General features: G+C 42.3%; 1 pseudogene; it reads left to right on the forward strand.

Moving 5' to 3' along the window:
* Window positions 1-8446: 8446 nt before the first annotated feature.
* On the forward strand, window positions 8447-13751 carry LOC127234285 (60S acidic ribosomal protein P0-like; annotated as a pseudogene).
* The last annotated feature ends 1265 nt before the right edge of the window (window positions 13752-15016 follow it).

The following is a 15016-nucleotide window of genomic DNA, read 5'->3' on the forward strand; positions in this document are numbered from 1 at the left end:
TTCCTTAGGACATATTGCCCTTCTGCTGGCCAGGGTAATGTCAACTTGACACAGGTTTGGTTATTTAAGAGGAGAGCACCTCAATTGAGAAGATAACTCCATAACATCAGGTTGTAGGCAAGCCTATAGGGCATTTTTAAAATTGGGGATTGATGGGAGAGGGTGCAGCTCATTGTGAGTGGGGCCATATCTGGGCTTCTGGCTCCAGTTTCTGTAAGAAAGCAGGGTGAGCAAGCCATGAGGAGCAAGCCAGTAAGCAGTGCTCCTCCATGGCCTTTGCCTCAGCTTCTGCCTCCAGGTTCTAGCCCTGTTTGAGTTCCTGTCCTGACTTCCTTTGATATTGAACAGTGATGTGGAAGTGTAAGCCAAATAAACACTTTGCTCCCTAAGCTCTTTTGGTCATAGTGTCTCATCATAGCAGCAGAAACCTTAATCAGGATACCCCCTTACCCTCTGCTCCCAAGTCCTGTTCTGATGTCCTTGAGACTTTCTTAGTAAGGGCAGTGATGGAAAGTTTAGAGTCTCCAGGTGAATGTTTCTTATTACTTTATTTTCTAATAGATTAATTTAAAAAATCAAAACCTTTGGTTTCCCAGCTTTACGAGTATTTAATTCTTTGCTAATCATTCTAGCTTGTCACCTTGTAAGCATTCAATGACTAGAGTAGAAGCTACTCTGTTATTCATATGTCTTGACAGTGGCAGGTAACAACCAAGCACTGAATGGATTACACATATTTTTGTTGTTTACCTATCACAAATTAAATATTGGACTAGACTAAATGTATATCTTATTGACATATTAGTCATGGGCAAGCTATTTTGCTTTAGTGTACTCATTCAATATTTTAGTTTGGGTCCCACAAGAGCTGACCTTGAGGGCAGGTTATTATTTTTAGTTCACACACACATAAAATTTGACCTAGAATTGAAGAACTTATTCAGGTAAAGAAGAAAGTAATTGGGAAATTCTGAAGCCTCCTTCCATAGTGGGAGAGCTTAATTGCATAGAGAAATGGTGGCGAACAATGTTAAACACAAACATTAGAATTATCCTCCCTGAGAGTAAAGGTGGTAAGGTATTTATTTGTATTCCATATCCATTGTGTATTTATTCATGGGGCATGGACAACCTCTGATTGCTCTTGTGTGTGTCTTTCCTTTAAAGATGCTATGTGCTCTGAACCTGTAATCCTAATAGTTGGAAAGCTGAGACAGGAGGATTGATTTTTTTTTTCTCAAGACAGGGTTTCTCTGTATTGTTTTGGAGCCTGTCCTTGAATTCGCTCTGTACACCAGACTGCCCTGGAACTCACAGAGTTCCTGCCTCTGCCTCCTGAGTGCTAGGATTAAAGGCGAGTACCACCAATGCCTGGTGAGGATTGAAAATTTAAAGTTAATCTGAGTTATACAGTAAAATCCTGTTTAAGAAGAAAGGAGATCACAAAGCTGGCTATCCGAAGTCTGGGCGAGCAACCTTGAAAGTCCTAGGTGCCAGGGAGGCATGGTGTTCAGATAAAATGTTGTAACTGGTCATTAGAGTATAGAAGCGTCAAGGGTACAGAAGGCCTTGGATTTGTTCCCTATCACCACCTTTTTAAAGAAAAGTATTTTGGTTTATAATCATCTTTCAAAAAATTTGAATCCATAATCTCCTTTCTAAAATGTTTGTATTATTATCATTTGTTGCTGAGACAGGCTTTCATTATGAAGCGCTGGTTTGAATTTACAGAGATCTGCCTGCCTCTTCTTCCCAAATACTGGTATTAAAGGAATGCACCTTCATGCCCAGAGGCTTATATTATTTGAATTAAATCTCCATGTATTTAGTAGTCATATTCATCACATTGCTAGCTATTCATTGCACAGTGATGCAAAAATTCATAGTGAGAGTTCAAGTATTCAGAGATTACAGATTAATACAGTTTAAAAACAAAGGGCCAATGAGATAGTTCAGTGGTTAACAGCAGTTTGCAGTTCCTGCTCTTATGGGGGTGGGGTGACTGGCAACATCTCCTTTCTACCTCTAGAAATGCTTGTTCTTACAGAATACCTCTCACGTCCAAGTGTCACAATGTGAGCATCCCAAACCACATACATAAAGAGGCACAGAGGTGTTCCCACCACATAGGCAGAGTCAGCTTCTGCTAACTACATCTTGTCATGTGGTGACAAGCCATCTGAAATGTCCTTGTGACTACCACCACTGAGATCTGATCACAGCCAATAGGACTCTGTGTATAAGAACTGTCTAGCTGAGCCCAGCCTATAGAACAGACAGATCCGTGAATGTTATCTTTTCTTCCTTCCTTCCTTCCTTCCTTCCTTCCTTCCTTCCTTCCTTCCTTCCTTCCTTCCTTTTCTTTTCTTTTTTGCTATCCTGGATCATTTGTTTTTCCATATAAAGTTGAATATGTTGAGTATTATTCTTTTTTTATATATTTATTCTTTTTTTCTTATTTTACATATAAATTGCAGTTCCCTCTCCCTTCCTCCCATGCCCCCCAATCCTTCCCCCCGAATGTTATCTTGCTTTGAGTCACAAGAGTTTTCAGAGTGGGAGGATGTTATGTTGAAGATGGCTCACAGAAGTATCTAACTGGGCTTCAGGGAAGCCTTTTCAGGGTATGAGATCATTTGTTTTGATCAAGGGGGTGATTTTGAGGAGTCTAAGGAAATGGTAAGAACAAACATACTGAGGGGAACTTAAGCAGTCCGGTCGTGCTGAGGCCCGATGATGATGAACTGGAGTCTATTCATCAAGGAGGTTCTTGTGTTTGAAATTTAAGGCAAGTGTCTGACTCTGCTAAGCAATTTTAATTGTTCTCCATAAGCTCACAGCCTTATCAACTAGTTATAACACCATGATACCTCCGACTTGTCTCCACACATGCTAATTGGCTTTGATCATGCTCATTCATTCATCCAAAGATATATCCAGCTAGGTGTTAAAAAGATCATTGAGCCAAAAGCCAAGCTTCCTTCTCTTGAAAAGCTTGAGGCATCTTTGATATGTAAATACAGAAGAAATGGGGGAAAACACAGAGCATAAAGTGATTCATGGAAAAACAGGACTTTTGAGTGCTCCAGGTGTTAAAAAGAGTGACTGAATTTACATTCAAAGAGGGGACTGCAGTTAGACCTATGGTGAATTGCTAAAATGTCACCAAATCTGACACCGTAGTAATACCTTAAATATTGGCTGGTTTTCTTTGTTATGAAATAGAAACAATGAGAGCAAATAGCTCAGTGACACTAACGTGTATGTGCTAAGATTTAATCTAAGTGCTGCGAATGGATAAATTTACTTGAAAAGATAATCTGGTCTTCCCACAATCCTTTGCAGTAGAGCATTATTGTCCCAATGGTAAAAATAGCTACAGAGTCATTAAGTAGCTCCTGTTCATGCAGCAAGAGATGGCAAGCTGGGATCTGAACCTTACCAATTGACAAAACACTGCCTCTTACTATAAAGCTGTATGTTTTCTAAATAAGTTTAACTTTTTAATAAAATTCAATCTGTTCATGTTGTTTTATGAGTGCGTGTTTGACTGCCTGCATGTATGTATAGTATACCATGGGCATGTTTGGTGCCTGCAGAGATCAGAATGGGGAGGTTAGAATAGGGCATCAGATATCTAGCAATTGGAGTTACAAAAGTTTGTGAGCCACCTTGTGGGTGCCGCAAATCAAATCTGGTTTCTCTGCAAGAGCTTCAAGTGCTCTTTACCCCACCCCTGAGCCACATTGCCAGCCCTAAGTGAGTTTTTAAATGACACATTGGTAAGTCACTTCTGTCTCACTTGCACATTAGCTAGCGACACCATTGCCTCCATCTAGCAATCTTACTCACATTTCATACTTTAACATAGGACTAAATTGATTTTGATTGCTATGGATATTTTGTTAAGTAAAATGGATTTGGGACTTCATTACATCAGGAGAGACCAGTAATTCAGTAACTAACTCACTGTGTGTCCTTTTTTCACCCATCACTTTGGTAAGGCTGTAGATTATTTGATAAAGCTTAAAACACAGACTTGAGCCTGGTTGAAAGCATGCTGGCACTGTGGGGTATTTGTCTGTTTTGTTTTTTAAACAGGGTCTCACTATGCAGCTCTGGCTGTCTTAAAGCTCATTATCTAGACCAGGCTGGCCTTGAACTCACAGAGATCCTCTTGCTTCTGCCTCTTAAGTGTTGGGCATGTACCATGCCCAGTTTGCAGTTTTTACTTTCCTTCACTGCTCTTGTCACACCTACCTGGTTCAGCAGAAGAAAAATAACTTGTAGTGCAAAGATAGAGAAGAGTATACCTATGGCAAGAATATTCTTGTTTCTTAATACCTGCTGTGGCATAGGCAGAGATGCAGGGCAATCTTCATGGGTGACTTTCCCGTTGTTTTTATTTATTTATTTATTTATTTATTTATTTATTTATTTATTAATAACCAAGTCCAATTAAATGAAAACAAACATTTATAGACAATATTTGGGAATTTTGGCATTGTTCTTTCAAAACTACTTCATGCTGGTAAGGGGCGCTGTCATGGGGGATTCTAAGAAGATGCAGAAATCCTGGCTGTAGTCTGTAAGGCTGCTTTGTCCAGCTGTTTTGAGGTGGTCTGGCTTGATCAAACCACATTAGTCTTGAAGGAATCCACATCTTTCATTTTCTGTGGAAACAAAAATAGAAGTCCTTTGTGGCACTGACCACGCCCATTGAGGGGTGGAGCCATGGGTGAAAGTGACCTGGGGAAGAAAGTCAGAGGGAGAGCCAAAAAAATCTCTCTTACTGGCGTGACTAGGACAGGAGAGGATCGGGTTAAATTTCCTGGTGTTCATCTGTCTAGGTTGTAAGTTATTTCTCCCTGAATAAACATCTATTCGGCCTATTTGTTTATCCTGATCCTTATTTAATCGCGATAATCATTTTCCCCAGTAACTTGTCATTGAACTTAAATTTTGGAGTCAAAGCATTTTTTTTAATTTAATTTATTATTTTACATGTCGATCCCAGTTCCCTCTCCCTCCCTCTCTCCCTTCCTTCCTCTCTCCCTCCTTCCTTCCCTCCCTCCTTCCCTCCCTTTTACCCTCTCTGCCCTCTCAAATGCACTCTAACCACCCTCCCCTCCCATCCCCCCCACCCCAATTCCATATGTAGGGGAATGCCATCCAGTTGGGGTCATGTAGGTCTGACAGATCATGTGAAGTAGGGACTAGGGCTTCTCTCCTGTCGCTAGATTAAGGCAGTTATCCCTCCATGGGGGATGTGTTCGCAAAGTCCTTTTGTTATGCCTATTATTCTTAGGTTTGGCCTTTTCACGGTGTCCCACATTTCCTGGATGTTTTGTGTTAAGGATTTGTTGGATTTATGATTTTCTTTGGTCGATGAATCTATTTCCTCTAGTTTATCTTCCGCACCTGAGATTCTCTCTTCCATCTTTTGAATTCTGTTGGTTATGCTTGCGTCTGTAGTTCCTGATTTTTTGCCCAGTTTTTCTATTTCCAGCATTCCTTCTGTTTGTGTTAACTTTATTTTCTCTATTTCAGTTTTCAAGTCTTGAACTGTTTCCTTCACCTGCTTAATTGTTTTTTCTTGGCTTTCTGTACGTTCTTTACTTTCCTTAAGGAATTTGCTTATTTCTTCTGCTTTTTTGTTAGTTTTTTCCTCCATTTCTTTAAGGGATTTTCTCACATCTTCTTTGAGGACCTCTATCATTTTTATGATGGTAATTTTTAAGTCATTCCCTTCTGCTTCCTCTGCTTTGTTATTGTGTTCCGTTCTATTTGGTGTAGATTCCTTAGATTCTGGTGGTGTCATGCTTGTCTTTCAGTTGTTAGGCGTTTTCTTGTATTGCCGTCTTCCCATAGCTTCTTCCAGTAGGTGTTGGTGCGGTCTTCCCCTCTTTCTATGGTACTTTCCTGGTGGGCTTATGTGGGTCAGAGGTTGCATATCTGTAGCCCTGGGTGGTCCAAGCTCTCTAGGAGGTCTCTCTGCAGACAGGGACCCAGGGATGGGGTCAGGGATGAAGATCCAGTAGAAGATGCTTGCAGAAACTCAGAGTGGTCCCACAGAGATAGGCGGGTCTCTGGGAGGGGCCCGGGACTCTAGCAGAGGACTGGACGTGGGGTCAGAGACCAAGCAGGTGGAAATTACAGGTGGTCCTGCATGGATAGGCAGGTCTCCTTTGTTCAGAGGTGTCCAGAGAAATCCCCGAAGTACGGTGGACTGTTGGCTCCACCCTCTGTCCCTGTGCTCAACCAGAGCTGCGGGACAGTGGGCAGGGTAGGGCACAGGGTGGGGGGGGCAGGCTTGCAGTGGGGATAGGTGGGGATGTATCAGAGCTCCAAGGGTGCTCTAGATGGGGACAGGACACAGGTGTAGCAGGATCAGGGGCCAACCCGGGGGTTTCGGGGGGGGGTGGAGGTTGTAGGGGAGAGGCCACCCCAATTGGGCCCAGACTCACCTCTAGCCAGTGGCTGGTGGAAGAGGACAAAGGCTGAGCTGATACTTGGGAAGTTTCTGTACGATAGTTGGATCTCACTGGAAACTGGCACACCCCAGCTGAGGCCTCTTTCTTTAGCAGAGGCCCTGCTTTGGGGGTCAAGGATCTTGCCCGACTTTCCCGTTGTTTACAGGCATGTTTCATTTGATATTCCAGTAAACTGTATTCAATGCTGACCTCTTCTGAAGAAAAATCACAGCTTCATTAGCTTCCAATGGCAATAGGAACTGATCTCAGTACACTAAACTTCTCATCTTTAAATGGATCAGACTCAGTTGAAATTTTGGATCCTATTATATAGGCCATAGTAGCAATAGGATGTACTATTTATTGAAAATAGACTATTTGGCAGTCTTGGTTCTAAATTTTCTTTTCCTTAGTCTTTTTTTTTTTTATTTTTTTTTATTTTTTGTGGGCTGGTACTGGGATTTGAACCCCAAGGTCCTGTCCTACTAAGCACATACCCTTAGCTCTTCTCACTGCACTATACCCCCAGTCTCTCATTTATTCTTTGAAGCAATAGTAAAAACTATTGTAATCCTATTTTTAAAATGGAAGTAAGGACTGGAGAGATGGCATGCTGCACAGCATGAAGACCTGAGTTCTGATCCCAAGGACCCATATACCAGGTATGATGTTGTGGGCCTGAAACTTCAAGGCTGGTGGATCCTGGGGGCTGACTGCCTGGTCAGTTTAGCTGAAATAGTGAACTTCAGGTCCAGTAAGAGATTCTCAAAAAATGGCCTGGAAAGTAATTGAAGAAGTTATCCCTGTGTTGACTTTAGCCTCCACATGTACTCACATAAGGGCATGTACCTGTGCACCCATGCATCCACTGCATATTCAAATTGAAATAACAGGATCAAAGATTGTTAGTAACTTCTAACAGCCATGTAGTTCATCTTGGATCTGAGAATGATTTGTTACCCTTTGAGGACAGTTGTTGTCTAATGCCGAAACGGGCAATGTCACACTCGGAGTTCACCCACTGCGTACCTTCCATTTTGGAATTAGATGTTCATATTTGATAGATGATTGTATGTGCCTGTAATTGGATAACCCTGGAGGCAAGAGGATTGCTGCAATTTGGAGGCCAGTCTGTTCTACAAAGAAGGTTCTAGGTCAAAAGAGCCACATAGCAAGATCCTATCTCAAGAAACAAAATCAAAAGAAAACAACAAAAAAAGGTGTCACTGTTCAGCAATAGTCCAGTGAATCTGGCAGAGGCCTTAAGAACTGTTTAAAACTGCAGACCTTTAATGAGTGGTGTCTGGGTCTGGTCCCAACTGCTCCAGCCAACCTGTAACACTTCAGGGAAACCAGAGCTGCTAGCAGAGCTCCATGGCAGGATTTTGTACGGTATTAATTATTTTGTAGGCATCTTTTGCAAAATACTGATTTTTTTTAAAAGCTCTATCTGTGGAATTTCCTCCAATTCCAGTCTAAGATTTTCTGTCTTAGTTAATATACCACTACAGGATTAATAAAAAATTAGTCTTGGAAGGTGCTTAGAGTATAGAATGTCCAGGCTCCTCTGCCTCCTCATCTTGTTTCATCTCCCATTTTGGAATCCAATGGGTACCCTCTTGCTTGCAGTCTTGAATATATGTGTTGGCAGCAGCTACTAAGGGAATAAACAGGACACGACAGATGTGTCAACAACTAGGGTGGACTGGCTCAGATTGAAATTGCTTTTCATGTGAGTCTGAGCCAAACAGCTCACAGACATCCTTATGCGTTACTTTATTAAGCTCAAATGTTAGCTAAAAGCACAATAAATATATACTAGACTTACTAAGTTTTAGGAAAAATTCAAAAGTGTAATATTTTGGTTGGAAGATCAAATTAAAAATAAGGGGTTCTGCTTCTCTTGGCAGGAATCCTTATTAGAGTCATGCCATCTTTAAACCCTGCAAGGCAAACCCTGATAGACTGCCATGATGCCCAGAGAAGATAGGGCAAACTGGAAGTCCAACTTTTTCCTTAAGATCATTCAGTTTTTGAAAGATTACCCAAAATGCTTCTTTGTGGGAGCAGACTATGTGGGTTCCAAGCAGATGGAGCAGATCCAAGTGTCCCTGTGAGGGAAGGCTGTGGCACTGATGGGCAGGAACACCTTGATACTCATGGTCATCTGAGGGCATCTGGAAAATGACCCAATCTGGAGCTGATGGGGGATGCCCTTTTGTATGTTGTGAATATAGGTTCCTCTTATTGGTTGATGAATTAAGCTGTTTCAGCCAATGGATGGACAGGATTTATCCAAGTGGGAAATCCAAACAGGGATAGAGAATGGTAGTAGGCAGGGTCAGGGAGATGCTATGTAGCCATCAGGAAGGTAGGATTCCCAGACATTCTTCAGTAAGATAGAAAACATGGAGATATACAGTTGAATAGAAATGGGTTAACAATTAAGAGATAGCTAGCCAATAAGAACCATGAGCAATAGGCCAAACAGTTTATAATTCATATCAGCCTCTGTGTGTTTATTTGGGACTAACCAGATGCAGGGCTGTGCAGGACAGAAAAATCTGTCTACATGGAGCAAAAGCTGTCTCTTATCCTGGGAAATGTTGCTTTGTGTTCATTAAGGAGGACCTCACTGAAGTTAGGGACCTGCTGCTGGCCAGTAAGTTGCCAGCTGCTGCCAGTGTTGGTGTCCATCGCCCCATGTGAGGTCCCTTGCCAGCCGAGAACACTAGTCTGAAACCCGAGAAGACCACTTTCTTCCAGGCTTTAGGTACTACCACTAACATCTCCAGGGTATGGAACCATTGACATTCTGAGACAGAACGGGAACCATTGAAGCCATACTGCGTAACATGCTGAATATCTCTCCCTTCTCCTTGGGGGTTTTCATCTGTCAGGTGTTTAAAAATGGCAGCGTTTATAACCCAGAAGTGCTTGATATTATAAAGCCGACTGTGCACTTCTCTTCCCTAGAGGGTATTTGAATGTTGCCAGTGTTCATCAGCAGATTGGTTACCAGACTGTAACCTCCTTGGCACACTGTATCATCAGTGGGTACAAGCCTGTCCTGGCTTTGTCTATGGAGACTGAGTATGTCTTCCTACTTGCTGAAAAGGTCAAGGCTTTCTTGGCTGACCTGCATTTGTGGCTGCTACCCACTCTTGTGTCTACCGACCCCTACCCTCTTCCTTCCTTCCTTCCTTCCTTCCTTCCTTCCTTCCTTCCTTCCTTCCTTCCTTCCTTCCTATGTATTGGTGTTTTGCCTGCATGTATGTCTGTGTGAGGGTGTTGGATCCTGGAGTTTCAGACAGTTGTGAGCTGCAATGTGGGTACCGGGAATTGAACCCAGGTCCTCTGGAAGATGAACAGTCAGTGCTTTCAATGGCTGAGCCATCTCTCCAGCTCTGATTCACAAGGATTTTTCTATAGCAAGCACTAAGCCATGGTGAAGAAGGTTACAATGTTCCTTTTCTGAGTGTTCAAACTTTGCCCTTAGGATGTAATTTATGTAGAACCTGAGTACTTCCTGCATCTACTTCACATGAGTTTTTTGTGAACTGAAAGCCTTCTTCTATTGGAGGCCTATGGCGGCCACACCCAGTCCAGCATTCATAGATGAAGAAGTTGAGGCTATATTGAATGCAATGACCTGGAATGTCTCCCCTGAAACAGTGACTGGATTAGCTGGCTCTCCCTCTGCCCCCCTGCCTTCCTCGAAACCTCTATAGCACTGCTTAGGGGATGTGAGTGTGGCAGAATCATCTAGGGAGCTTGCTAAATCCTGCCTCAGGACTGTAGGTCCAGGGCAGGGCCAGTCAGGGCATCAAATGGCATTTTACTTGTACTAGTGACCTTTCAGTGATTACAGGAGTGCTGTGTGGATAAAAGACTCAGCCCATAACCCACTGCTCCTCAGTCTCTTGCCCTCTCTAACATGGGCTCTCTCATTCGGAATGTGTCCCTTTGTGTCCCCAGTACTCAGCGACAGCCAGCCCCATCCTTCCCTTTTTATTCCCATACCACTTCTTTTCTTTCTTCCAACGTTTTGTCTTGAGTTATTCTCCTCCTATTTGCAGTGTCATACATATTGGCTTCTTTACAACTAGGTTAAAAACATCTTTGAGTGGGAACTGTACCCTGAATTTTCACAATTGTGACTATTATAAATTATTAACCAATATGTGTAGACTAAGGACAACTTCCCCATTAGTTTGATTGACACATGCCAAGGGAGCATATATGACTTCCTTATTTATGGATATGTTGAAAAGAAACAGAAGAATTAGCTATCATTGTCATTGTTCTCACTAGCAATGCTTCATTCTTTCTCTGGGATTTTGCACAATGACTTTTTTTTTTTTTTTTTTTAAATAGTTTCTGAAACACCATTTGCTTTCTTCACCCAGGGCTGGTTCTAGCCAGTTGTTGCTTAGCAATAATAATGACATGTTGAGACTCATCTGACAGACTTTAAACACCCCAAGCAGAGGCTGGCCAAGGGCAATTGGTTGGTTAATTGTGGCCTCCACTCATCACCAGGTGATCAGTACCTGAGAGGAGAGAAAGGCACAATGCGTTGCAGATTGCATTTGTGGTACAAATTCACATTTCAAAACTCCAGTGGAAAGAAAGCCTTAACATGCAAAGCATTCCCGTGTCTATGGAACATGGGGCAGCTACCTGGCCTAAAATAGCATATTTTTTTCTGAGAGCTTCACCGGGTTATTTACAGGGTGTATGGCTTCTGCTTTCTAGAATCTAGAATTCTCTGTGGATGATGGATGATGATGATGGCCACAGCACTGATGGCAGAAGGGCTACCTGAGGAATAGCCACTTGTAAAATGTCACTCTTAAACATAGCCATTAGTGAATGATTGCAGTTTATGTTTGTTGTACCCCCCCCCCCCCTTTTTTTTTATTGTAACTCAGAATGAACTCATACGCCTGTGGCCTTTTGGGTCAAGTTGAAGTTCACACTGGATCACAAGCACTGGGTTATAAAATCCCTCTAAATAAGGGTTTCTATTGGAAACCTTGGAACCGTTTCCTTGCATTTAGGGAGGCTAATGCTGCTGAAGAGGGACTCATTATCGCTTCTCCTGATAGCCCCAGAGCTTTCTGGTCTTGTTGCAATTAGTGATGATGTAGCATGCCTACAGAGAATGTTGTCCTACAGAGAATGATGGCTCTTTCTGTTGTTAGACTGGCATTGCTGTTACTCTCTCCTAGAATACTAAGCACCTGAGTCTCTTCAGCACAGGACAGAACAGGCCAAGGGACTTGAAAGACAGTGCAAGCAATGAGAAATATGAACATAATCCCAAAGGAAGAGGAAGCTGGGAAGGCAGACAGGTATTCCTATGTCCATTGCTACCAAGGAGGTGCATGGTGTAGATGAGTTCCTTTTGCTGTGAGCCAAAAATTCATTTCCAAGAAGCCCAAGTGGTAGGAAAGACCAGTGACATTTTATCTAGTGCTTGGGTCTTTAAGTAAATTAGGCTACATGTAATTAACTCATTCTTCCATTGACTTCACTAAAAGATTTCCTCCCCCTGTGATTTTCTACCTTTAATTTTAGACTTAGAGATATAACTTGTCAAATATCCTCCAAGTATTGGCTCACTAGTAAGAATTTCTGAACTTTGACTATGAGATACAGAGCTAGATGGTCCATCTAGCTCAAGAAAGTCCCCAAGGGAATTTGAAGTTTGCTTTCAATTGTGAGATCCACCTGGTTACAAACAAACACCTAGGGTGTTCCAGTGGAGTTGTCATTCAGCACACGGTACTTACACAACAAGTAGACACCTACTATTGGTGTGTTTTACCCACTGTGGACTGTTGGTACTTCACTCTCCTTTGGAACATCCAGGTCCTAAAACACTGTAATGTTGGTACATTAGACAAGGCAAAGTTGGGAGCAAGAGAAATGATGTCTGGGCCATGTATCTTTAAGACTACACACCAGGATCTATACATCCAGACCCATTAATCTTAAGATAGGATCCCAGTGATGCTCAAAATCCACGGTGGCTGCCCCGTGCCTATACAGTGGAATCTTAGCATTGCCTTCAGGCCTTCAAAGACTTGCCCCAGCTGGCACTTTTAACCCTAAATATTTCCCCTTCCTTCCATTGCTTTCCATTTGTCTCTACTGCCATGCCAGTCTCTCACAGCTCCATGGTAAGCCACTTGTTGTCAGGGATCAGTTTTGTCCACATTCATATAATTGACATCATCAATCTCTGCTCCCTTCCTTCTTGAGAGAAACAACTCATCCCACATTCCTCCCTGGAGCCAACCTCTAATATTGCTGAGTTCAGTGGTGGCAAGTCTACAGCAGTCAGGGCTGAAAATCAAACTGCCCTAGCTAGGTAGGTAAAGGTACCACTAAGTCCCAGAATTTGCCTGTTGCTTTGTGTTGAGCTGGATGGACTTCGTACCTGGGATTTGGTATTGTTTTCTTTCCTGAGACTATAGAAGTCACAGAAAGGCCCCAAAGCACCCTGTTCTACTTTCATCCTGAACTTAACTGCCTCCTGAACTTACCCAGCAGCTCAACCCTTCCTTCCATTTAACTGTATAAACTTGTTTTGACCTTATCATAACCAAGACCCTGCTAAGCCTGCCTAGGCTGGACAGCAGGTCTTGCTCTGCTTAGCTTGCTGTCTGATTACATTCCGATCCTAGATAAGTGTCTCTGCATATTGCCTAACTTCTCACTTGCAGGCTCCTAGAGTTTGCCTTTTATCTGGTTCATTCATGGATTTGGTGCTTATGTGCTGTTTAGCAGAAAGTCAAACTGTTCACTTTTGACAGTAAGGGATTTGAGTATAATCTGGGAAAATCTGCTATAATGCTTTGTTGGAAGTCTTGAGAGGAAAAGCAGTTGTTGGTCATGCTTTCGATGCTAAATATAGGTAAGGGAATCAAGACAACACACTTGGAAAAACTGACATAAATTTAGTATATGCTTCAGTGCTGAACATCTTGCAGATAAATGCATTATCTGTGCTGTGCATTTCCAAGTGAAGAGTCATATCGTGAAAAATGTGTTGTGTATTTAGTCATATTTATCCATTTATTTAACAGATTACTAAGCATCCAGTACTTTCTTGAGGGACAGTTCCCCTCTATCTCTGTAGTGGGGAAGCTGATATTCAGGCAAACTGTATCAGGGCAGGCAGGAAGAAGTGCTGGGCTGAGAAGCTGGGTGGCTGGGGAGTGGATAACCATTGGACCTATGGTTGTGGAAGATGACCTGAAGAGATGACATTGATGCTGAAACTTCAGTGACAAGCAAGAGCCGTTTCCACAGAGATTGACCAGGAGAGCATTGTGGGGAGAGAGAACAGCTAGTGAAGAAATATGAAGATGAATATTCACAGCAGTAGTGGAAGATGGCAGTAAGCCAGTGCCTAGCAACATATGAATGAACTGCCCAAACACATAACATCCATATTGTGGAACACTATTTAACCTTTAAAGCAATGAAGACTGATACATGCCACAGCCTGAATGAATTTTGAAAATACTAGGTTAAGTAGAAGAAACCAGACACAAAAGATTACATTTTATATGATTCTGCTTTAGTGAAATATCTAGAACAGGCAAGTCCATCCTCTAGGAGTGGCTGCCAGTGGCTGTGGGATGGAGAGTCATTGTCCAATTGGCATGGCATTTTCCTAGGGTATGATGGAATAAGTATTTTGGAATTAGATTGGGGTGATTGCTATAAAACACCGTGAATGTGTCAATGTCATTGAATTGAGTCTTCATACTAGTTCACTGTGTGTTTTACAAATAGCATCTAGATGACTGATTCTCAACCTGTGGGTTGTGACACCTTGGTGTGAATGACCCTTTCACAGGGGTCGCCTAAGACCTTCAGAAAAACAGATATTTACATTACAATTCATAACAGTAGCAAATTTACAGTTATAAAGTAGCAATGAAAATATTTTTAGGGTTGGGGGTTACCACAACATGAGGAATTGTATTAATGGGTTGCTACAAGAGGGAAGCTGAGAACCACTGCTCTAAGATTAGTGAAAGTACTAATGTGAGTTGACCTTGCTGTGTTTGACTAGAGTGGATCCATGGAGTGAGGATTTTCTGTTCCTATCCCTGAGGCAAAATGGCTGTGTTTTCATCCTTTGCCCTGTAGCAATGGATCCTAAGACATATCTTCTACCTCTTATGGACAATGGGTATGGGCCTAGAGCTTGGGGGCAAGAGAATGTGCTGCCCCCTGCTGGCAGTTGTGGTGTCTGCTTCTTGCCCTGTTGTAAAGAGCTGTGCAAGCTGATGTTTGGAGTTCAGATCTCTTTCACACCAATCCTCTCATGTTGTCCAATTTCTTGATGAATTTCCTTGTGGAGTTTCTGAAAACTATCAAGGATTTCTTCTTACTTGTTTGTAGGAAGTTTCTTATTTCTCAATGCTGTGCCAGGGTTAACTTTCTTTATCTTTCTGGAGACCCTGCCTCCCTGGAGTTAGTTCACTTTCGTTGCATGCCGAACATGCTTGTTTCCATGG

Source organism: Phodopus roborovskii, unplaced genomic scaffold (genome assembly GCF_943737965.1).
Source record: "Phodopus roborovskii unplaced genomic scaffold, PHOROB, whole genome shotgun sequence".
NCBI classification, from domain to species: Eukaryota; Metazoa; Chordata; class Mammalia; order Rodentia; family Cricetidae; genus Phodopus; species Phodopus roborovskii.